General features: G+C 25.8%; 1 protein-coding gene across 1 annotated transcript in view; it reads left to right on the forward strand.

Annotated features, from left to right (window-relative positions):
- The first annotated feature begins 358 nt into the window (after positions 1–358).
- Positions 359–27,876, forward strand: part of LOC111625454 (spectrin beta chain-like) — a 123,289-nt gene continuing 95,771 nt past the window's right edge. Inside the window, exon 1 of the mRNA XM_023368603.1 lies at positions 359–507. The gene's annotated coding sequence lies outside the window, so the exon portion shown is untranslated. The remainder of the gene's footprint in view (positions 508–27,876) is intronic.

Here is a 27,876-nt window from a genome sequence, read left to right on the forward strand (position 1 = left end):
GCGCCCTGTTATAGTCAATAAATAAAGAGTTTAGTGTATAGTGGCACTTATATACCACACCCAAAAAATGCCGATAGTGCACGGTCCCGTCATGAAGTAGTGTCGGCGAGGTCGTCGATGTTCTGGTTTACAGTTGACCCACAGCCTCGACTGCAGCAACACTTCGTTACCGAACCGGGAGATGACATCACCTAGTCCACATCAATTAGTACTGTAATAAAATCGATCTTGCGCTATTCCTACCGATTCCGGTAAGTTTTAAATAATATTAATTTAAAGTAAATAGTAAAAAGTAAAGGTTAACGTCATATACGTCTACGTCTATTCCCCTTTGCGTCTTTTGTCGGGGTTGGGTGGGGCAACGTTCTTCATCCGCAGTGTGTTATTCGGCTGCAGAAGAGAATTGTTCGTTTTTAATGAAGTCGAGAGTAGGCGTGGAGAAGGAAAAGGGTGTGTTGTTAGTTGTAAACTGTTTCCTGGATCATCATCCGTTGAAGTTCGATTAAAGTAAGTAAAATAAATCCGATCTATCGAACATATAGTAACATGGCCGACGGGGGAGAAGTAAACAAGAAGGGTTCCCCTCTTTTTTTCCTACACTAGCAATCGTCTGGTTCGGTTACTAACACCGGGTGGGGTTAGAGCACCATTAAGTCGATTTATATCAGGTAAATAGCGTGTTAAATTATATATTTATGCATCTTTCTATCCGATATCGCCTAAGAAAACACGTTCGATCCTTCACATTCGGCGTACTTCGGTGTATATTTGTTATTGGAGATGCCTCACCCCAGCTATAATAGCCATTCGGTCGTCATCGATTTGCTTTACTTGCTTATTCTTCCCCGTCTGTTGAATAGTACATTGTATGTGCTTATAAATTATTTAATCCAAGCGTAATTTTATCAAATTAAAATCATTTAAACATTATCTTTATTGTTCCGAGCATCCCAACTTTACGAATCTAGGCTACTGCGGTACGTGGAATGTTATGTATTCCAATAGCGTAAAAACTTGGTTAAAATCAATCTTACATCAACTTAGGATCGGCTTCCTTGTGATTAATATATATATAAGGTTTTTTTTAATAGTTTAGTTGATTGTGCAATTATATGATTCATCAGGTTGTTTAAAGCTATGCTTACATTATATCTATATATTAAATTTAGCTCTGTTCTTTTTAGAAAATATTCCAGAAAAATCTGTTTAAAATTTCTATAAATTAATTTTTTAAAATTTATATATGATTATAGTTTTTAATGTATATGTTTTCTTCTTTGAATTATAGTATAAAATTGGTTTCAAGGTTTAAGTTGTTAAAATGGTTTAAATTCTAATTTGTTATTTTTTTCTTAATAAATTATGCTTTGCGTAAATATAAAATGACACAAATTCTATAAAAGTGTATAGCATTTTATAAATTGTACAATACTTATATTTTTGTATGTATATAGTATAATGTGTTAATAATGTTCTTTTGATTAGACAATGTCTGTAATAAATGCCATCTGCTAGAAGAATGATAGATTTGACCTCTATTTTTCATGCATTCTTTTTATGAATTTTTATTAAGCAAAAGTTTATATCTTTTGTTAATTTTATATGTATATATATAAAACTGCATTGCTTGAGAAATTTCAAGGATGGAGAAAGGAACTTCTATTAAAGTTCCTCATCCTTTACTTGAATTAAACATTGCCCCAATTAGCAAACCGCTAGAAAGATAATTATCACTATTACTCAATGATTAAGTAATGCCTTTTGGAAGTATATCTTGAAGGCAAAGTTCTATTTGATGATAGATGTTACTTTTTTAAGTTTATTTTTATTTTATTTTTTAATGCTTGATTTATTATTTTAAGAATTTTGTTTTGGATTTGTTTATATATAAAAATTCTGCATTTTCATTTTTTCAATAACATATTTACACATCCTATTTATTATATATGTTAATGTAAAAGAACAAAAATTATACAAGTATGTATATAAATGTTATAACAATATATGTAAATCTAATGAATATTTACACGTTAAGTTTGAAAGAAAAAAAAATCTAAAAATATTATTACACAGCAATTAAATACATTTTTAAATTAAAAATCTGTGGTTTATAGTGTGAATTAATTATTTTGCTAATGTGATTGATTTTTCTTTCACAATACACATATCACCATTAATGATCTTCCTTTTCACTAATAAAAAAAAATGATCAGATTGGAGACAATTTGTAGCATTAATAACTTTTGTCTAACAAATGAATGAACATTCTGAATTAAATTTAATATATATTATTTAGAGTATAAAAGGTAAAATTTCATTATTTTAAAATTTAAGTACAAGTAATAATAATAAGTCAATCAATTTAATTTAATAAATTATTTTTTAGCAATAAAATTTAAAAAAATTTGTCTATTAAAGATTTTTTAATGATTCTCTGTATTGCATATAATTTATGCTATTTTGAGCTTTCTGAAATTTCTATTTTTTTGTGTCTGAGCTAAAATATTCAATAGATCGTTAAAAGACATTTAAAACAGTACATTTTATCAAGTCATTGAATAGGAATATTTTTATAAAATATTTTTTTATTATATGAATAAACAATAATATATTGTACATGTTTAATAAATTGTTGGTATATGATAATGAACTGAAAGAAAATTTTTATCAATAAAAATTTATATGTAGATTAATAAATAAATAAAAAATACAAAGGTAACATAACCTGGTATATGTAAATCTGAGTCTGAGTATAACTGAAATGCTGCACTTTAGATTCTAATTTAAATATCATTATATTCTTATTCAGATATTAAAGTGTTTTTAATTAACCTAGTTATAGTATTGTGAAAANTAAATAAATTTAAATGAAAAATATTCAAATAAAAAAAAGTAATTATTTATAAACAATTATTTTAAGTAAGAAAATCAAGATCAAAAATAATAATAATTCCTGGTATTAAATTTAGACTTAATAAATTTGTTATTATATAACATCTATTAAATTAAATAAAGTGAAGAAGAATCAGTCATTTGGAGTATGTTAGATAAGTACCAATTTTACATAGTAAGTTTCTCATCAGTTTGAATAACAACCTTTAAATAATAGATATGTGATAAAGAAATTACTGATACTTATGATATAGTTAAAAAAATTAATTTGCATTTAATTTATAGAAGAAAAAGGAGGAAGATGTGTAACATTAGTTGATTAGTAAACCAGTATTCCTGCCTGCTGGCTAATTTAATGTTGGGGGTATTTCCTGTAAGTAACAATTATGTAGGTAACTCTGTTTACTGACATGTTATCCAGGCATTGAAAAACAAATATTTTAGCTGATATAATAATAAATATTGTACTTTGATCAATGTAATTAATTATATTTTTGAAATATTATAAGTTTACATATTGTTAGATGATCCATTTATTTTATTTTCACAGCTTTTATTAAAAATATTAGATTGATTTTTTTCTGAAAACGATGTTAAAAGGTAAAGTACATTAAATAAGAGCTTTCAAAATGAAGTGGTGCTTAAAGAAATATTTTAGTTACTTGATAACATTATAAATATTGATTTTGTAAAGTATGCAAATAAAATGTACATGAATAGAAACAATTTCATTCTGATATTTTAATTGTAAAATTTATTAAAAATAAATATCTGTAACTTTTAATAAGTTAATAAATTGTTGGTATACAATAACAAATTAAATGAAAAATATATGTCAATGAAAATTCACATATTTACATATTAATAACTCATCAATTCCTGGGATATAAAACAAACAAAACACAAAAAGTTAAACCTTCATCAAGGAATCAGCTTAATTTAATCTCCAAAACATTTTCAGGAAGAATTTCGTTCCATTATCAGCAGTACACAATACATCTTTTTGAACATTTTTTTGGTACAAGATACAGCCAATGTTCCTTTCCATGTTTTTTCCATCACATTTAAATTCAAAATCATCAGACACCAACTGTTTGTTCTATTTTCTTTTCATCAATTTAATTTGCTTGTATTATTATATGATCTACTTCTCTTAACATCCTTCTCTCCATGTAAACAATATGTTGACTAACACGCCAAAATTAATTAATAAACAAAAACAAAAACACTGAGTTCGGCGTTATATGCGTTTTATTATTGCTAGTACTTTCGACGAGCTTATTGTCGTCGTCCTCAGGCGATTTAGACAAAAATTATCGAACACAAAATAGAACGCGTAATATAAATTGAAATTGTGCTCCAATTCAATTTTCCTTCTCTCCAACTTCAAACTTAGACCTTTGCAGTTTTCTATAACTTTTTTTTAGATATTGATATATTTCATATAATTAAATCTTAATAAATAGATATGTATATTGATTTTGATAATTTTCCAAAATAAAAATGTTATCATCATAATTTATTGGAAAATTTTAAGTGATTTTTTTTAATAATTAAAATAGGAAACTGATAATTTTTTAAAAATTATCAAAAAGCTTCCTATTGGATAGTTGCTAATGTATCTTATATATATGCATACACACATCAAAGTAAAAGTAAATTTATCATTTAAAGGCATCTGTTAAGCATCAATGAATCTAAATGTATTGCCCTAGGGAAGTAAATTTTCAAAATAATGATACTGAGCAAACTATCAGTAGAAATGATTATTAGTAGAAGAATATATGGTGTTTTTATATATAATTGTTAGATATATAAAAAGTAATTAATTTTTGTTTTTAATATAAATAATGATATATAATGCCAATAATAAAACTTTTTTCTTTGCTCAATTGAAAAATAGATTTATATATTATTATTTTAATATAAAACACAACCAATTTTTAGGAAGCAAGAAAAATATATGTTTTTTTAATCCAAAAACAAATATTTGTATAAAAATAGTTCTTTATTGTTTAATAATTTTTGTAATATATTTTTTTTTAAATTAAAGTAACTATATTTGTAATTAGAAAAGCTTCAGAATTGTCAAAATGATTTTAAAATATATATTTATTTATGTTTATATATGTTTATTTAAAGAGAGGCTCAAAAAATGTTATTTTGTAGGTAATTACCATAAAATATTTAAAAATTTTTAATTTTTCACATCTTAAAATATTGATTTCAGTTAAGGATAATAACTTTGAATGTTTCAGTTCCTAAAAATATAACATTGCAAGCTTTCTGAAATAATCTTATAATCTACTTTCGGAATTTTTCTCTTGCATAATTCATAATTAATGAACTTAAGAAAAAATTTATATAATTATTACATTCATTTTATTGGGACTTTCTATAATTATTAATAAAATTTCATTATTGTTATGTAATTTATTTTTTTATAAATATATTTATTAGATATTTTAAAAATATTTAGTGCAGTTCTTTTACTTGTATCCTTCATGGAATGCTATCTATTTAGGAGTATTCACAGTACAGCAAATAGTGAAACATGAATAGAAATAGGAGGACATGAGAATACAAAGCAAACATAATGTTACTGATTGATGGAGTGATAGGGGTTTACTGATTAGCTGCTCAAGATACAAACAAATTTTTTGACTACATTTAATGTATATTTACATAATAAAATGTATCTTTATATTTCTTTATATTTAATATATGTAAGATATATACTTTTTTTTTACAGTTATAATTTTTATATTATTTTTAAAATGGATTATTATTTAATCTTCATAATTTTATTAAATACAAAATTAATATATCAATATTTAGTATTTTGATATTTTAACATTTTTGTATATATATATAAGAAATAAAGAAACAATAATAATGCTACTGTATTTTCCTGTTAATTTCTATGAAATATCTTTAAAGAAGATACTTCAAAATCTCTAAATCCAGAATGACATTGATTCACTTTCTTATCAATATGCTTTGATACTAGTATCTTCATTCAAAACAAAGGTCAAATTGTTATGAATTTATTGTAAAACATTTTTATTAAAATTAAAGTACTATTGCAATATTAATTTAAATTTTTAGTTATTAATAATGAGCTTGAACTATTATGTTAAGAAAATCAACTAGAATAAATATTGTTTAAGTACAAATAAGAAGATATAAAAATCTAGCTATGGTATCCAAATAATGCATTTAAAAATTTTTCAAAGTTGGCTGAATTAAAAATATTAATGATAAATTTTCACCTGGGTTTTAATTTTTAAGTAAGTAAAATTTTTTTTTGGATTTAATGTTCCATCGAAGGCATTTATAATCAAAAGCATCTAAAGAATAGTTTGTGTTCATTTGTTTTACATAGTTATTTAAGAATTTTTTTTTTTGATTGATTGTCATCCTAAAAAGGTATTATGAAAACTAAAGATATTTGAGAAATTAAAAAATGGAGTCTATGTCTGTGAGGAAGTCTACCGGATTTATTTATTTATTCGGATTAAAGAGATATACATTCAAATTAAAAAATGTTCTGTTTAAAATTATTTGTATTCTTATTCAAATATCTATTTATATAATTTATTTAAAAATATATATTTTCTTAATAAATACATGAAAAAAAGAATTTGAATATATCACTATGATAAATGTATTAATATTACCAAAATAAGCCTTTTATTATCAAAAATATTGTGTGTAACATGTTAAAATAGAAAAATAATTCATACCAAGTGGACAGAGTTGAAGACAAATCAACACTATATAATTTCTATAATAGGTAAAATCTACACCACATAGCTTTAATGATGAAGCCATGATGAAAGAATGTGCTATCAGATGTTCACCAATCTAAAACTCCTTGCAAGATTGGATAAAAGAAAGAGGGGAAGACCCAAAATTAAATGGATAGAAATAGTAAAAAGTAATTCTGGAATTCAAAATTATGCAAATCACTAAATAAATCAGAGAGAGAGAGAGAGAGATTTACTAAAACTATAAATCCAGAAGACTCAAGATGATATAAGAGACTACAATTGCTTTGATATATGCCAAAATATATTTAATTTTTTAAAAATTACTATATTTTATAATTTTTTGTTTATGCTTGTTGAAAGAACATTTTTTTCTATTTATTGTTATATGTATTTGGATGACTGATTTTATTGGCCCATATTCATACTTAAAGGAAAAATTTAATTTTAACCAAGTTAGATCAATCAAGATAAAGATAAAAGAATTCAGAAGGAAAATTTGCACTAAAGTAGTCATTAAATATTAATTTAAAAAATTTTTCTATTATAATAATTTCAGTGACACTTATTTTTTAATGCTTAAATGCATTCATTTTTGAAACAAAAATTGTGTAATTGTTATATAAAGGCTGAATAATTTAAAAAAAAAGAGAAAAGATTTTTAAGTAAATGGTTTAAAATTTTTTCTTCTATTAAACTATTTTAAACATTTCTAAAAGTAATTTTCTATATAGGAATTACATATGTATTATTTTTAAATTTATAATGTAGTAGAAGTAGAGTGATTGACTGAAATGTCAGTTTATGGACATAGAGTTGATAGATATTATTGCTTTAAAAATCTCTTCTAAATGACTGATATTTTTTTTTTTGTCATTTAGTGTATTTTATAAATTTTTTTTAGAAAGAAAAAATAAAAATTCTATCATTGTTCCTTATCACTGTTATTTTAAGAAAGAATATTACACTTTGTCATGTGGTTTGGGGCTATGAACTTTTTTGGATACACTCTAACATTAAAGATCATCAATTTTCTTTTCAGTATAAAATTTTTATGAATAAATAAATTAAATGTAGGAAAGGAATAGTTTGAATCTTTAGTTGTCATTATTCGTTGAAATTTGAATAGGTTTGAGCAAAATTTTTAATATGTTTATTGATACATTTACTATGTCCATAAATTTTTAATGTAATTTATAGAAAAATAATTCTAGATTTTTTTCTTTTTACTGACATTATTACAGTATTAATTAAATTTTCAATAGATGTTGGTATAACTATTATAGTAAATAGAATTTATTAACAGTTTATAATCTCAGAATATATCAAAATTTTTTATTAGCACATCAATTATTAATACAGCTATCAACTATAGAAGAGATGAACTTAAAACCTGGTCAGTTACTTCCAAAGAAGAAAAAACAGAGTTTTATTATGATATAAATTTAAATTAAATGGTAATTTTGTAAAAGTGATTACAAATCAATTTGTGAATCAAAGTGAAATCAATTTTTTCAGTTACTTGTTATAGGAATTTTGAAATTAATAAAAATATTATTTGCATTTAGTAAAACCATCAGAAAAATTTTAAATCATAAATTACAGACTTTATAAACTTTTTTTGTAAAGCAAACTGATCTTTTAAAGGAAATATCTAATGGAAGTATCCTAAAAAACAGGCAAATCATAATATAAAACAATGAAATATAATGTATAGCAATATCAATCATTCTAGCTGAAAAAATCTGAACACAGATCTTGTATTGTGAATCTCTTAGTTTTGATATGGAAAATAATAAAATAGTAATAGAAATGATACAAAATAGGTGAGTAGAGAGAGAACACAGAAAATCAATTCCAAATAGCTAAAAAATGACGATGATTAAGTTTTTTCTGCAATATGTAGTAATGCAATTATGGTTTCTGTAAAAAAGAAATGAAAGATAAAGCTGATTTTGTTTGCTGTTAAACGTGTAAAAAGAAGCAGGCTTGTTTTGACAGTATTTTTAAGATGCTCTTAATTGAGTCACAGGATTTCAATTAGCTAACTAATGTTCTTGCTGTAGAAAATATTTGACTGACTATTTTGTCATGATTTACATAAGCAAGCTATATTTAGAAAAGCCTCTTGTATGAATATTATCATACTAACCTGAAATTGGAAATTTTGAGGCTATATATATTTCTTGTTATTGACAGAAAAGGAAATGCTGCTTGTAAAGTGGAATTTTCTTAAAGAGAGAAGAAAGAAGTTAATGAAATATACTGTAAAAAATGAAAAGTATAATAAAAAATTTTTTTTTAAACTAATAGAGTTAATAAGAAATAACTAGCTTTCAGTTTGGATTTAAACATGCTCTATTTTTAGTTATTCTATTTCCAGCAATTTTGTTATTCCTGACAGAGTTATGTTGAGTATAACAAAAGTACTTAAAATTTTTGTGGTTAGTTAACTTGATATAAGGAAAGTTAAGCAACCATAAAAAGTTTTTAATAAATATAATAAATAATCTTCTGTTGTATTTGCATCAAATGTCTTTTGTTACTACAAGCTTGCACCTAAATTTCATTTTCAGTAATTGTGCAAGAATTTTTGGTTATCATAAATAATAATAGCATTATGTACCAGTAAATGAAAATGAATATAATATTTAATAATATTGAAATAANAATGATTCTTTTTCTAACTTGGCATTACTGGACAAATTGGAACATATAATTAAGTATAGTAAATAAGCTTTAGCTTTAATAGAAACTGTCTATATAATAGAAAAAACTATAATTTTTATCTATAGAAAAACTTGAAACTATTCAATATAAACATAGTTGTTAAATGCTTGTTTAAAAGTTGTGTATATGTTTGCAAAGCAGAGTTTTTTACTCTGCTTTGCAAACATATACACAACTTTTCTTAAGTGTATGTCAATAGCAAAAAATGTTTTCAATTATATTTGAATTTTAAAAGTACAATATAAAATATTTGATGTTACACTTCTTCTTATACAAAGTTTAACATAATTATTATTTATTTATTTATTTGTTAAATTTTGTTATATTCTCAGAGGAATTGATGGTGGTGATGTTTTTCATCTTAAATATTGACTTCTATTTAAAAAGTAAAATCTTGTTTGTTTATTTTTAATAAATTATCTTTACAGTTGTCTTTAAAACTACATATTTTTGAGACTATTCTGTTGCTTTAAATTATGTTAAAGGGTCATCACATGCTATATTATTACTTTGTGGATATAAATAAATAAATATTTTGATATGACAAAAATGTCTTGTATATTGTACTATTGAATAGCTAACAATGCATTGAAATTAAAATCATAACTAGTAAAAACTAGTAATTCTTTCTATTATGTTTTTAGTTATTATGAATATAGTAAAATTATATCATGTCAAAACAAATTATTCAAATCAATTAGGAATATAAAATTAAAATATTTTACAGAATTTTATAACTTTTTAAGTTCATCTTTAGCTACATTGAATCACTGATGTTATTTGAAGATGAGTAAGACATTCAGGAACATTTGTGTCTTTTAAAATTTTAAATTTAAATTGTAATGAAAATGAGATTTTTTTTTTTTCAAATATAGAATATTTTGAAAAAATTGTAAAATGTATAATTTTATATCATATTTATGTATTACTACTTTATCAAATATTTGTTTTGTCCAAGAAAAATTATTCAATTATGCAAATTTCTGTATGAAATATAAACTGTCTATAGCACTATTTGTGGATCACTGGGACTGCATGAAGGCATAAGTGGTGTTCTGCAACTGTTACTCAATTAAAAGTTATTTTATAATGTATTCATTTTTTTTTACTCATATACTTTTCATGAATATATACCTACAGAGGGGGAAAACAGGACACTTGTATTCTCCTGAGAAGAAGTAAAAAATTCCACAGTTTATAATTGCAAAACTGATTGAGATATGTAACCGTAAACCCATCAGACACTTTGTAGAATACAGTATTACATCAATACGAAAAGACAATCTACTTGTGAAAAAAACCTCAAAAAAATTATTTAATAATTAATTAAAAATTTATTGATGTAATTACTTGTTTTCAAACCTTGCCCCCCTAGAAAATTTCTGCAGACAATCATAATACCTACCTACCTACTTATCTCTCTCTCTTTCTATCTATCTAACTGTGAATATATAGAATTTTTTTACCAAGCAACTATCAGTACAATGCCCAAGCTATTGATGCTTCTTATTCTAGCTTCCAGTATTGCATATTGGCATGTTTTGGCTGAAAAATAGTCCTGTACTTATATATATATATTTATTATACATACTTACCTATACAGTATCAATTTATGCAAAGCACTAATATAAAGTGTTCTGCCATTCTCAAAAGAGCACTAAAAAAAACCTTGCAATTACTGTGATTATATTACATCATAATAATTCTTATAAAATTTAATTACAAATTTTGAACATTGTATCATTCTTATTAACTGCATTAATTTTAAAATAATTTTTATATATTTTATATAAAATTAAAAAATATATTCTGAATGGATTAGATAAATTTGTTCCAAATGAATTATTTGTTTTTGTTTTTGGTATTGTGGTCTCATACATGAAAAGAATATAGAATATATAAAAACACAAGACAGTATCTTATATTTTTATTATTTTTTTTTTTTTATGTTTTATCTTTAATATCTAAGTTAATCTAACCTTCATAATTGAGACTAAATGAAATAAGAATGTGAATAAATAATCAAAGATTAATCAGTCATCATTATTTTGTTTCTAATTACTATGATGTATTAATTTTCAAGTAATTACTGTTATTAATTAATTAATCTTTTTTCTAATACAAATTTTAAAACATGCTTTTTGGATTTTTTATTAAAAAAATAATGAATTTTATTGAAAAATGTATACCTGTATGTTATATCTAATCAGTTAAAAACATCAAACTTTTTTGGGGAATTTGGAATGTGTGTTATGATCTAATATATTTGAGTGAATTGTTTAAGAAGCAATTGCAAGTTCAATGAAAAAATGAGAAAAGATCAGTTGTATTTATCAATCAATTATATTTTATCTAATAATCATATTTTTATTTCTGTAGATTTCTTTTTAATTGTTTATTTACAGCATCTTAATGATTCTTTTTCTAACTTGGCATTACTGGACAAGATTTTAATTTAAACATTTTTTTTCTATTTTAACCATTATCAATATTTTAAAAAGATTAGATATTTGAAAGTCAAAACATAAAAAATAACTTTTTCCACTTTTCCAGCAAATATTTTAATCAATAATTAAAATTATGACCACATAAGAGCATTAGAAATACTAGATATAAGAAGTGACAAGAAGAGGAGATTGCATCATTTATAAAGATGGAGAATCATTGTCTGTGGTTTGGCAGTCTTGTTACAATAACCCATGGAGGATGATAGCCCCATATATGATATTATAGACTCTTATAGAAAATTAATGTGAGGTTGTACGAGGGGTATCTGTAATTCATATATTGACATTAAATATAAATTAGAACAATTTCAAAAATATAATTTATTATTTTATTACAGCATTTTATCTTTCTTCTTATTCAATATTTCGCCATATTATATAAAAGAGGGAATTGAAAAATGAATATTGACATTTTATTTGTTTTTTGTATTTTTCAAATTGTAAAGTATTAATAATTTCAAAAATATAATTTATGTTTTTATTACAGCATTTTATCTTTCTTCTTATTCAATATTTCGCCATATTATATAAAAGAGGGAATTGAAAAATGAATAATACAGACTTAGATATTTGCCATTTTATTTTACATCTTTCTCATTCATAAAATCGTTGTCATAAGGACATAACGTGCCAAAAACATATGACGATAGATTTAAGAAGAATGGATACTTCACATTTTTACTGTTTCAACTATAGATAATAATCTTTGTCACGAATAGAAAAATTATTCAATTATGCAAATTTCTGTATGAAATATAAACTGTCTATAGCACTATTTGTGGATCACTGGGACTGCATGAAGGCATAAGTGGTGTTCTGCAACTGTTACTCAATTAAAAGTTATTTTATAATGTATTCATTTTTTTTTACTCATATACTTTTCATGAATATATACCTACAGAGGGGGAAAACAGGACACTTGTATTCTCCTGAGAAGAAGTAAAAAATTCCACAGTTTATAATTGCAAAACTGATTGAGATATGTAACCGTAAACCCATCAGACACTTTGTAGAATACAGTATTACATCAATACGAAAAGACAATCTACTTGTGAAAAAAACCTCAAAAAAATTATTTAATAATTAATTAAAAATTTATTGATGTAATTACTTGTTTTCAAACCTTGCCCCCCTAGAAAATTTCTGCAGACAATCATAATACCTACCTACCTACTTATCTCTCTCTCTTTCTATCTATCTAACTGTGAATATATAGAATTTTTTTACCAAGCAACTATCAGTACAATGCCCAAGCTATTGATGCTTCTTATTCTAGCTTCCAGTATTGCATATTGGCATGTTTTGGCTGAAAAATAGTCCTGTACTTATATATATATATTTATTATACATACTTACCTATACAGTATCAATTTATGCAAAGCACTAATATAAAGTGTTCTGCCATTCTCAAAAGAGCACTAAAAAAAACCTTGCAATTACTGTGATTATATTACATCATAATAATTCTTATAAAATTTAATTACAAATTTTGAACATTGTATCATTCTTATTAACTGCATTAATTTTAAAATAATTTTTATATATTTTATATAAAATTAAAAAATATATTCTGAATGGATTAGATAAATTTGTTCCAAATGAATTATTTGTTTTTGTTTTTGGTATTGTGGTCTCATACATGAAAAGAATATAGAATATATAAAAACACAAGACAGTATCTTATATTTTTATTATTTTTTTTTTTTTATGTTTTATCTTTAATATCTAAGTTAATCTAACCTTCATAATTGAGACTAAATGAAATAAGAATGTGAATAAATAATCAAAGATTAATCAGTCATCATTATTTTGTTTCTAATTACTATGATGTATTAATTTTCAAGTAATTACTGTTATTAATTAATTAATCTTTTTTCTAATACAAATTTTAAAACATGCTTTTTGGATTTTTTATTAAAAAAATAATGAATTTTATTGAAAAATGTATACCTGTATGTTATATCTAATCAGTTAAAAACATCAAACTTTTTTGGGGAATTTGGAATGTGTGTTATGATCTAATATATTTGAGTGAATTGTTTAAGAAGCAATTGCAAGTTCAATGAAAAAATGAGAAAAGATCAGTTGTATTTATCAATCAATTATATTTTATCTAATAATCATATTTTTATTTCTGTAGATTTCTTTTTAATTGTTTATTTACAGCATCTTAATGATTCTTTTTCTAACTTGGCATTACTGGACAAGATTTTAATTTAAACATTTTTTTTCTATTTTAACCATTATCAATATTTTAAAAAGATTAGATATTTGAAAGTCAAAACATAAAAAATAACTTTTTCCACTTTTCCAGCAAATATTTTAATCAATAATTAAAATTATGACCACATAAGAGCATTAGAAATACTAGATATAAGAAGTGACAAGAAGAGGAGATTGCATCATTTATAAAGATGGAGAATCATTGTCTGTGGTTTGGCAGTCTTGTTACAATAACCCATGGAGGATGATAGCCCCATATATGATATTATAGACTCTTATAGAAAATTAATGTGAGGTTGTACGAGGGGTATCTGTAATTCATATATTGACATTAAATATAAATTAGAACAATTTCAAAAATATAATTTATTAATAAATCAATATATATGTGATTATAAGTATATTAAACATCCTGAAGCTTGATAATATATAGTACATAGCCAAACGATTGCCTTAAATACTCTGGCAATAAATCTGCTATTTTCAATAATTCTTCCAGATAATTCTAAACTATTTAATAAATTATTTAAATTATAATCATTAATTTCGATAAGAGATGGCACCTAACATCTACCTCTAGTAGCAAATTACTTTGTATTAATTATTAAAAATATAGGATTTATAGCCTGAGATGATCATTTGGCTATGTATCTATGTATGTGGTTATTTGGTTACGTGGAAAAATGAATATTGATGACCTTAAAAGATTAAATGCATATGTTAAAATTTAAATATAGAACCAACAAGGCTTTTGAATTTTAATAGAATATTACAAATCACTATCATTGAAGAACAACTTTTGTGATAAATATTTGCTTTGTCATCTTTTAACTATCGTAAGTCAGCTTTTTAACTTTCAGCCATTACAATGTCTCTCCACTTTTTATTGTTGTTTCAATAAATGCAAATTTGCATGAATGATATAATTCTGTACTGTAATACAAAAATTTTTTCACATAAATTGTTTTAATTTAATATTATATGAATGTTATAGTAATTTCAACTTTAATTTCTATTCAGAATTTATGTTTTTTAATATTACAGATTATTTACATGGACAAAGTTTTACTGTTAAACTTCAGAAATTGTATTTTTAAATACAGTACTTCCATTTTTTTCATTCCATTTTTCTATATATTAAAAGGAGTAGCTAGACAAGGCTGTTAGATTTCCAGAAATTGGAAATGAGAAAAATGTATATTATAATGTATTCATAAGATTTAAGAATTTATATTCAATCAAGATTAACTGAATGAAATAAATATTTGATAAAAGATGATATGAATAGTTAATTTTTACTCTATTCGGCTGCAAACCAATTAGTTGATTGAGTATTATTTTAATATTTAACTTTCTCAGCTTCTAGAATACTTGTTTTCATTTATATGAACAAAAATTTTTAGTAATTAGTCTAAGTTTTTGATCTAATTTTTGAAAACTCTCAAAAACAAAACAAAAAAAAATTAAAATATTAATTAATAATGCTATGCATAAACAAATGATTAGAATACAATTTTATTGCAGAATTCTATATATATAAGAAGAAATCAAGGAAAGTTCTCATAGGTTTTTGCAAAAGTAAAGGACAAAGTTATGGTAGAAAACCACATATCTCTTGACAGTATTTTAATTTTTTGTGTAATGGTACTTATATTGATGCAGTAAAATTACCATAATTACCATACATATAGTAATGAGTGCTCAAGAAAAGAAAGAGAATTACTTCAAAAAACTTTCCTGGTGAAATCTTCCGTTAAATTGTTAATATATACAGAAAATCATTAAATCTATTGCAGGAGAATTAAATTGGTTAACTATTGGTTTTGCTATTTCATCTGTCATTGATATCTCATAAAAAAATTGATGGTTAATGTATGAAAGCTGAACAAATATTCCATTTGTAGCATCCATCTCACTATACAGTTGAAAATGAGTTTTGTGAATTTAATTTTAAGATCTTAAATTTCTTTAATTTGGAATACAAGTAATGTTACCACCCGTATGGTTTTCACCTGGACAGTCCGGAAATTGACTCTCTGTCCAGATGAACTATTAATTTTGTCTGGGAATTTTGTATAAATTGTGAAATTTTGATGAAACAAAGTTCTTGAAGATATTTTTACAAATTTACACTATTTTAACAGCAAAAGAACTCACACTCACTGAAACTCATCTGCAATTTTGCCATGTTAGTCTGTTTACACTGAAATGTTGCGCACAACCTTTAGACTTTTTTTTTTTTCTATTTTGCATGTACAATTGTACATTTCTCCAATATCCAATAGAGCTAAGTCATCTGTATCTGTTCTTTCTTAATTTAGGTTACTTACGTTACTTCTACACACGTCCCTAACTGTAAATGATTTAGAACCGGCAAGCACGTTATTCTTCGCATTGTAAAAATGACATTACGCGTGCATCAGGAACTTCTGTTCGAACAAACCTGACCTGCCGTCCAGGTCATTTTGAAAAGATGGCAACACTAACAAGGAGAGCCTACGGCTTTGGGGTAACGGATTTTGATGATCTTTGGTGTAAAAGGTAGTACACGATGTGAGTGTACTACCTGTAAAATACTAAAGTGCAATACTCAAATATAATCAAGAAAATCGAACTTAAAGTTTTGTTAGCACTTTATATATAAATTATATGTATTTCTATTTGAGCGTCCCGTGGCAGAGTGGTAATGAGTCTGATTCATAAGCTTGAGTTCTCGGGTTCGATTCTCACGTATAATTTTTTTTTTTAATTCATAAATACTTATAATGTATTTATTTATTTACTCATTCATTTATTTCTTATTATTTATTTATTTTAATTTAATTTCTACTATTCCAAGTCTAATATTTTTATACTTTTGTTGACAATAACAGCGCATTCTTGACACCTATGTGTCAACTTTCCCATCTAATTGTTATCACTAACGGTGNTTTGGTATTTTATAACTTTTTATACCCTCTATATCTGGAAATATATATATTATAAATAGTACTTTAGATCAGTGGTTCCCAACCTTTTTTCATTAGCGTACCCCGTGACATGTCATATCTCTAGATTGTACCCCTCATTTAAGAAATTTAGTGAGTACCCGTAATGTTAATTTTACATATTGTAACTTTAATTAAATTAAAGAAAAAAAAACTAAATGAAAAAATGCATAATAAAGTTGTGATTATTGCAAGGAACATTTTTTACCTAATAATTTTTAATACTATTAGTTTGTGATACATAATATATTATTTTTTTGGCCATATTAACTAACGTTTTTCTGTACCCCTAAACAATTATCGCGTACCCCTAGGGGTATGCGTACCACAGGTTGGGAATTGCTGCTTTAGATCATATGTTATCATACAGTTAAATTTACAATGCTGTGCTGTAACTAGGGTTTCTCATTTCCCCATCCTTTGCTTGTCTTGGGATTTTGAGAAAAAAGTGATCTGTTTCCCAGTATATAATTAATTATTTTTAAGATATAAAATAAATCTTGAAATTGAATAATTATTTTTCAGTTTTTAAGTAATTTAATATGTCTTGCAACCTCCAAAATAATAATAATAATTTTTACATAATTCAAAGGTAATTTTTAATGCATATTTATGCATTAAAAATTACCTTTGTTTTTGAGATGCATTGCAGTACTTCTTTTGTTGTCCAGTATTCTTGATTTATCTCGACTAATGGCATGAAGCTTATAGCCTGTTAATTTGGCTTTAATAATCAGGTTTATGAAGAAAAACTTCATACTTGCATACTTCATACTCATTGTATCCTTGCCTAATTTGCATAACCTGGCATAATGCAGTTTTTGAAGCTACTGGAAATAGTTAAAATTAAGATAGCATCAGCACAATTATTCAAGATATTACAGGTTCTGACAAGTAAAGAATTTTCAGTCCTGCCACAAATAGGCTACATATTGATTATTGATAATCTGTGACATGCCATAAACAAAAATTTAAAAAACTAATAAGTAGGTTTAAAATTAATAAATAGAAATATATTCTGACAGTTTGAGTTAATTATACTTTGTATTTGCAAAATTTTCTCAACCTTAACACAAAATAAGAAAAAAGAAAGTGTGGGATTTTCCGGGTTAGAAAAACAGCTGGGATCTCATTAGAGAAACCCTAGCTGTAACTGTTGCTATCAATAGATAAATCACATCATCATAGACTTATTGCATTAATAATATGTATACGGGTAACTCTTGTATAATGATATACTTACTCAATGCAGTTTCAATGTAACACAGTTCTCAGTTTATAGCAATCCTTGTATAATGCAGTACTTACATGATTTTGATATAAGATTTTATATGAAATCGTCTGTTTATCTTATTTAAAGCCGATTGGAAGTTCGTTGAGTACCATATAATGAACTTCAAAAACAATTGCAACAAAGTATTTGGCAGACTCTCATAACTGATTTCTTGAAAACTAATCCAGCAGAAGAATCCAAAGAAGTTGGAAGTTCTAGCAGTGGTCAAAAGATTTCAAATGATGATGATGTCTGACTATTGGCAAATAAAGAATATCAGTGAAACTTTGTTTTGGAAGATAGTAGTGAAGATGAGACTAAAATTTATTTGTGTGCCATAAAAGATTATGTATAATTTTTTATTTTATGAATTTTAATAAGTTCATTTTTGTTTTGTAATTCATATTTTGTTAAATGAAATTTTCTGAATTAATAAAATTGTTTTCTCTTGATAGATAGAATTTATATTTAAAAAAATCATTTTAGAACATAAAGCCATTTTTTATATGTAATTGAGTCTCATATAATGCAGTTTTCATAATGCAACATTTTTGTGCAACTTAACTACTATGTTATACAAGGATTACCTATATATGATTTTGAGATATTACTTCAAATTTAGATTCTGATAATTTTTCATAGGTAGCTTGAGATAAAACATTGTTCTTCATTTCTTTCATATGGTTGATCCCAATGTAGATCAAGCTCATTTAAAATGGGAAAATTGAGATATGCCATAAATCTAATATATTACTAAAGAAATTAAATCCAGACTTTTGCAGATGATATTCATAAATATAAAAATGTCTCAAAATGGGTAGTTAAGTGTAAAAAGATTGTTTCTATTTAGATTGTGTGTAAATTAGATCAAGCAAGTTTATATGAATGAGTACTTTATCTGGTTTTCATGCAGTGAATGTTTTGTGTGTGTATGTATATTATGCCACCTGGACCTTTGGTCTGATCTCTTCTAGTATATGTTTAAGATATATATATTCCAGTATATATAAAAAAAACCTTCATTGCATGAAAACCAGATAAATCTTATTCATGACCAGATATCTATGAATAAGGCTGAGTTTAATATATATATGTACTCAGAGTAAGAAACTAGGATAACTTAATTTTGACTTTTCTATATTTTATGATGATCTAAGAATAATGGTTTTTATGAAAATAATATTTAACATATTTTATAAATTTACAGTACAAAAAATACAAAATATTTTTAAATGTGTATTTTTCAGTGGTATCTTATTAAATTTTGGGGATGTTGTTTTAAAATTTTAAGATAGCCAAAAAATAAAAGAGCACAAATTAACTTATTTTGAAAGTAAATAATTATTATGAATAATTCTGGGATATGTTATGCTATTGCTTTTCTTTTAGAAGAATAAAATTATCATTATGTATAGATCATTTCACATACCTTGGCCAAGTAATGCACAGTATTCTACATCTTTGATATTTGTGGACATCAATGTTTGGGAATTTGATTATTTGTGATCAGAAATTTATGCACCAAAATTTCAACTTTCATGAAAGGTTTCAACCTTTTGGAAAATGGGATATTATGGAATACTGTAAACTGGAGTTAATGCCTATGCAAACTGGATATTTGAGCAGATGCAATGCTAAATCACTGTATTCACTCATTCATATGGTGTCAGTCATAAGTCATGTTACTGTTTTGTTTAATTTTATTTGAACCAAAAGAAAAAAACATTTGCAGCACTGTAAACCATGCACAGTATATTTATTTAATAAAATCATTTATTTTTCTGAAAATTTTTTAAATAGTAGTAATACATAAAGCAAAGGTGGCCAAATCTTGTCATGATAGGAACCATACACTACCTAGAGGAAATAAATGAGAGCCACATCATCTATTTATAGTATTTTAACTATATATATTATATAATTATCACTGTTTTATAGTAAATATCATTCTTATTTTAGCTCCTTTGACTTTGTGAATATACTCTAAGCCAGCGATTCCCAACCTGTGGTACGCGTACCCCTAGGGGTACGCGATAGGTTATTTAGGGGTACAGAAAAAAGTTAGTTATTATGGCAGAAAAAATAATATATTATGTATCACAAACTAATAGTATTAAAAAATTATTAGATAAAAAATGTTCCTTGCAACAATCACAACTTTATTATACATTTTTTCTTTTAGGTTTTTTTTCTTTAATTTAAAGTTACAATAGAAGGCAATTAAATAAAATTTAATTGCCTTCTATTGTAACTTTAAATTAAAGAAAAAAAACCTAATACCCAATACGTGAGAAACCCAATTAAAGTGATATATACAGAGATTGTAATAGAAATTTTATTTTATTTAATTTTGGTTCAAATAATTAAATTTTATTTAATTGCCTTCTATTGTAACTTTAAATTAAAGAAAAAAAACCTAATACCCAATACGTGAGAAACCCAATACGGTTACTCACTAAATTTCTTAAATGAGGGGTACAATGTAGAGATATGACATGTCACGGGGTACGCTAATGAAAAAAGGTTGGGAACCACTGCTCTAAGCTATCAGTTGCCTGTTCAAAGTTAAGTTGAAAGTTACTTTAATTAAAGTGATATATACAGAGATTGTAATAGAAAACTTGTATAATATTTTTGTATGTATAAGTAGTTTCCACCAAGTTTATAAAAAGAAATTTTATAAATATGTGAGTGCCAAACTAAGAGTCTAGAAGAGCCACAGTTTGGCCACCATTGACATAGTCTTGGAATGATTTACAAATTTAACATTAAAAATTGAATTCTTGAACTTTGAGTTCTGTGTACAGTACATGAAGAGATATTTGGTATAATTATTCATGAACATAGAGTATCAGTATACTTGATTGCGGCTCTGGAAGTGACCTTGTTACAGACTCATCAAACAATATCTCTTTCATGAAGCAAATATATTGGTCTTTACAGCCCAGGGGTCACCAAAGTGGTCTATAACATTATTGGGGGTCGATGAAAAGACTAAAACTTACAAATTTTGAACCGAATATTGCTAATCTTGCTAAGGATTATCAAGCTTATCCATCTTATTGATTGTAAGATACAAAAATTATTATTAACATATGTACAGTACAGTACTGTACAATAAATGTAAAAAATGTAAAATTAAAAGATATATATTAAAATAGTAAGCACTTTTTTTTTGCTTGCAACAAACTTTTTGGTGAGGGTTGATGTGAGGTTTTGAAAAGTAGGGGGTTGACGATCAAAAAAGTTTGGCGACCCCTGTTATAGCCCATCAAAGATTTGTCAACAAGCTATATAATGTGAAAAGATAGATAAATTTCAAGGTTTAAAACTCACAATCTTGTTAAGAGTGAATTCCAATAAAAATTTGACAAATCTAATAGATCAGTAAGATTAATCATTATCATTCTAATGGTAGCACTTTTTCTTGAAATATGCATGCAGAGCAACATTTTGGAAATAAGAAATTTTAATGTAGAGGAAACAGTGACCATGCTGTTGTCATAAAGCCTATATTGTGTTTGTTGCTTAGCAACAACTGAGAGTAAACATTTCCCTATTCATTTGAAGAATTTTTATAGTTAAGAAAGTTCTTTTTATACAAATAATGAAATACATTAGTGTTTATTAAATATAATAATAAATAAGCAAAGTAATGCTGCTAAATTTTTTGGTATCTTTTACTGGAAAAAAAAATATGATCTTGAAATAAATAAAAATTAGTCATTTCAATACAACTATCAAAGTGCTATTATCATGAATAGGAATTATTTAACAATAATTAAAAAATCTTTGTCAGTATGAGGTAATTAATTATATTATATAGAAATGTTTTGATGTACAGTATATTGGTAATTATTTTTATTTATATTCATTCAGATATTTATGATGCTGATAAATTCTCTATTTTACATATTTGCTCATTTAAAAATTGCTAATTATCAAATATCATGGAAATTACCAGTAGTTATTATGTAATCTGATTTCATTGTTTGTATAGAAAATAATTTCTCTAACTGTTCAAATCCCAAACTTTATATGAAAATACTCGCACATGCCTTCCTTACTGGTCTTAGAAGATAGCTTTACTGTAAAAAAAACAAATATTTTCAGTCACTTTCAGAGATCTTCATCAGGTTAATATACTGTTCACATAAATCAAATTTTATTCGAGCAGCTTTTTTTTTTAAAATGAACATTCTATGCACTGGACAAGCGATGTAACATTCAATTTATGGGAACAGTATATTAGCCTGAAGATGATCTCTGAAAGTGATCAAAAACATTCATTTTTTACAGTACAGCTATCTGCTGGAACCAGTATGGAAGGTGTCTATGAGTATTTATATCCTTTTCCAGCTTCTGAGATGTTTTTTATATGAAAATTCTAGTATTGAAACTTTATTTAAGTAAGAAATAAATCTGAAGATGTCTTATTCATTATTTCTTTGTTATCGAAGAAAGTTGCATGCTCATACAACATACAAAAATGAGGTTATTTGATGTGGAAAGTGCTTTTTGTGGTATTGCAGAATAAAGAACCTACAAAAGTTTAGTGTTTTACCAATGTACAGAAAATTTTAATAAGTAAAAAAAACCATTAATATACATATTAATTTGATTTATAATATAAAATGAAATTGAGATGAAAAAAACATTTCATTGAATAGATTTGAACCATAATTATAAAACACTGTCAAGTAAGTTAACCCAATGAATTTAACATACTTAAACGACAATAACTACAGCGCACAGCATCTGTATCATCTTTCAGAATAATTTGATACAGTTTGATTTGATTTAGGATTATTCAAATTTTGATAATAGTTATATAAATAGATATTTAAAACTCAAAAATTTTTAACACTGATATTAGGAGGAATTTATTAAAATAAGTATCAATATTTCATAAATATTGAACAAATTGACATCAAATGAGTCAAATATATACTGCTGGCCAAGTAAAATGCAACATCATGTAGGACTCTAGATATTGCAGGTGTTGCACTTTACTTGGTCAGCAGAGTACAGTTGACCCCCCCTATAATGCAGTAGATATGTTCCGAGATTTATGAATCCAGCTTCTTGGAGTCCAGCCAATCATAGCCCGGCACGTATACAGTTTATGGACTATGGTTGTTTGAAAGGTTTCTTCCGTAAAATTAATCAATTCTAGACTAATTCGACTCAACGTTTCCAAAATATATATAATTTTTTGGGAATAATCCATATAAACTATACTATAAACAAAAAATTGTAGGATTACTTACTGAGTGTGCACCGTTCGACTACACTGTTGCTTAAGCTTGTTTTCGTCGTGGAGATTGTCATCAAATGGCGCTCGCATGCTTCCTGATAAATTATTTTTTTTTTGCAAAAAATAACTTTTCGCAAAAAACTGAACTTTAGAAACATCATTAATATAAATATAATTTTTATGGACGTTAAATAATAAATGGTTTTTAGTAGGTCCGCTGCTCGTTTAAACTCAATGATTTGTGCAATCCTGTCGCAACACGAGTCGGCGATGATGTTTTACTGAATTATAGGAGTTTTTTAGCATGTTTGTATGAATACTGTTGCAATTTTTTCGCTGTGATATAGGAATCCAAACTATAGGAACCTGTGTTATAGGGGGGTTGACTGTATTTATATCCATGATTGTATTTTACATGAGTCTAATATAAAACTACTACAGTAAGACTCCACTTAATGCTGCTTCACTTAACACCCATTTAATATAATGTAGTCTGCTCGAAGCCTAAAAAAAGTTCAAAAATTACGTTGATTTAAATTGCGACATTTCATTGATTCGTATATGATATGATTAATTACAAACAAAGAATTTTTCTTGGTAGATGATCTTACAGCATTTTGGTTAGAAAATTGCAGTTTTATTCTTAAAATTTTCTAACCAAAATGCTGTAAGATCCATCTACCAAGAAAAATTCTTTCTTTAGATTAAAAGAACATTATACATAGAAATATCATCCAGTTTTTAAAAATTGTATGTTAAATATGAAATAAAATAAAATAAATTATAAAAATTAAAGCAGAAACTATATTGATTTAAATCTTTGATAGTTTGTTTGTCTTTAATAAAAATTTAGATAAGTGTTTCTTAACCTCTAATGAATCACCGCCCCCTTCAATAAAACCGTTACGTAGTATCGCCCCCTTCACTTCAAAATTCCGATGCTGAGGGCCAAGGCTAATGCCAAATTCGTATTGCATTGAATAGACTAGTGATTAGTATAATGTTATTTGTTTAATTATTGTACGATATAACAAATAAAATATCTAATTATTCTTAATGTGTTATACTATATCGCCCAGAAAATTGTTTTTTGCCCCCCAAAAAATAAATTGTTACTAATCACCCCCTCAACATGGAAAAATGCCCACATGGGGGCAGTATCTCCCCCATTGAGAAACACTGATTTCGATGATAATCCTTTATTTTAAAAAATATTTATTGTTTAAAAAATAAGATAGAACAGACATATACAATATGTATTAATATAATAAGTAAGATGTACAGTACTGAACATAAAAGAACTTTATAACTACATCTTAATTAATAAGAATTTAACTGTAACAAAAGTTCTGGGCATATCTCATTTAAGAGATATTCAAAAAGTTTCATAGATGGTGTTCTTGGTCATGTATATTTGACAAGTAGTGTTGACTAGCTGCACATTAACAGAATCCACTGAATAGTCATCCTCAAGAGAAGGCACAGTACATTCAGTAATTTATTGAAATGAAATTGGATATCATGGTTTAACATAAGTTTAAAACTGTATATTACAAACTACTACCATCAAGGCTGCTATGTCATCAAAATCAAATTGGGCATTGCTCATTCACAAATTTTTGAACATGAAATTCCCTAGTCAGTGGATTGGACAAAGTGATTCTTTAGCTTGGCCACTTCGATCGTCATACATATAATAATTCCATGTGAATTCTTTGAGCAGGGTTTTTTTGTCAAAGACTGTCTACAACTCTACAATAGCTGGCATGAACATTTTGAAGGTAAAAACTATTTTTGCATTTGCTGATATCAATGCTGATATATTGCATTGCATATAGAAAGATCTTGGAATACCACTTAGACATTGTATGGGTATTCAATGGAGGTGGTGAATGAATGTGATTTCAGTGTACCAGAAAAAGAAAACTTTAATGTATGTTCTAACTTATTCAGCCTACTGGTATATCATAATTGTAAATTGTTTAATAAATTTCCTATGGTCAATCAGTTGTAAAGACTTTTTATGTAACACTGCTTATTATATTTTCAATAGAGAATCCACCCAAATACATTAAAGCAATTGAATGAAGAAAACTTTTTTTGTTCAAATATTTACTGTTTATTATTAATATTATAAAGTAGATTATAGATGATTATAAAGTATGGTATACAAGTTCTTAATAACAGTTAAAACTGTATAGATACTCAACTAATATGTTATAAAATGTAATAAATGATTACAACTTTTACTATAATGATGTATCTACAAGATCTTTTATATTAAAATATATTAACAGCAAACTGTTTGTAATAGTTTGATGATAACAGCTATATTAAATTCTACTGTAACTACTACTAATCACAGCATTATTTAAAATAGTTTGTATTGATGCTGAAAATGTTATTTGACAACTTTTTTATTTTTGATAATGTTCTAGTACAAGGATGGGCAACCTTTTTTATAACATGGGCCAGAATAAATTTTACGTTTTTCCACGGGCCATAATAGTTAATTGACACCTTGTGACCTGTAAATTTTTAGTTTGCAAATATGAAATAAATAAATAAATAAAAAGAAATTAAGTACTACAGTCGACCCCCCCATAACACTGTTGATTATTCCGTTTTATATCAATTCCTTGTTGTATGAGTCACTTAGATTTTACAAATGAGTGTGCCAAACTGTGACCGGCTCACCTATTTGTAAAATCTAAGTGGCTTTAAACACAATAAAAACAACCCTATGTAGTTGGATACGACAGACATTACATTTTCTAATTGCATAGCTCTTGCGCATAGATGTTCTTGATGGATGATGCGATGAGATATAAATAATTTAGAAAAATTCTGTTCTCCCATTTTTTGTTTGAATAAGGAAATGACTCCCTTATTTTTTCCTGTCATTGCTGCCGCAACACTTCAGAAAATAATATTCAATTTAAACTAGACGAATTACATCAAAAAATATTTATTTATAATTTCTTCTAAACATCTCGTGCGCCAGATAGAAACTTTTCACGGGCTGTAGCTGGCCCGCGTGCTGGGGGTTGCCCACCGTTGTTCTACTAGCTTGTATTTTTATTAAATGCTTTTTATATTTTGTTTGTAGATTTATTTAAAATATTTATATATAAATCCTTAACTGTGTTCAATTATATGTTTGCAGCACTTCAGGACAATGTCATAATGAAATGCAACTAGATAAAACAATAAATAAATAAACTTTTAAAATCCAGCACAGAATGTTAATAAACAGATGTGTGTTAAAACTCTGGGATTTTAAAGGTTTGTTTGTTTATTATTTATAAATATCACACATCTCTCTACTATCTATTATGTTATGCTTTAAATGAAATTACCCTTAGATGGATTACTTTCTATAGGATCCATACAGCTAATTTTATTAATTAGCCACTTCTATCAGAAAATTTTATTATGTAATATTTACTTTCATTCTTGTAATTTTATCTAAGAATGAAGATCAAGTTACTTTGCATTAATGTTAATAACATGAAATACACAATAAGAACAACAAGTATATCAAGTTTTGTAAGCCTGTTTATTCTTACTTGATTAGTATCATCAAAAGTTAACTTTTACTTCCTTTTAAATTATATTAGAAGTGATGAGAATAAAGTTCATTGCATTCCCCAGGAATCCAGAAAATCTCAAACAGTGGCACATAGTTTACTAAACAGATTTGTTGATTGCTAAATCCTTCATGTTATTAAATTGAATGAAGAAGTTATCACAGTGAAGAGATCCTAATTTTTAATTACACAAATTAACAGTTGTAACCAGGGCTGCAGAGTCTGTAAAAAAACAGCTCGACTCTGGCTCCTGATAATTTTAGTAGGCCAACTCCAACTCCCAACTCTAGCAAAATTAAATATCAAGTCATTTTATATGGGACAGAGGTGCTCATAGGGGGTTATCCTACTCTGAACTCTGAAAGGAGCTCCAGACATTTACCCATATTCTATTATAGTTAATATTTTTAATATTTAACTTACATAAATATTTGTTTGTATAAAAAAATTAATTTTTACAAATATTTAATAAGAGGAAAAAAGGGGAGTGATAAAATTCTATATCTACATATCTTTATTCTACAGCTTTTACACTTCAATTTCACCTTTCCAGAAAAATTAGTTCAATTAAAAAGTGTGCGCTACTAAAAGTGTCTAGCTACTTCAGCCCCTTGTTCAGAAAAGAAAAATATATACTCTGATCAATT

Source organism: Centruroides sculpturatus, unplaced genomic scaffold (assembly GCF_000671375.1).
Source record: "Centruroides sculpturatus isolate CEXI.00-Female unplaced genomic scaffold, Cexi_2.0 scaffold379, whole genome shotgun sequence".
NCBI lineage: Eukaryota > Metazoa > Arthropoda > Arachnida > Scorpiones > Buthidae > Centruroides > Centruroides sculpturatus.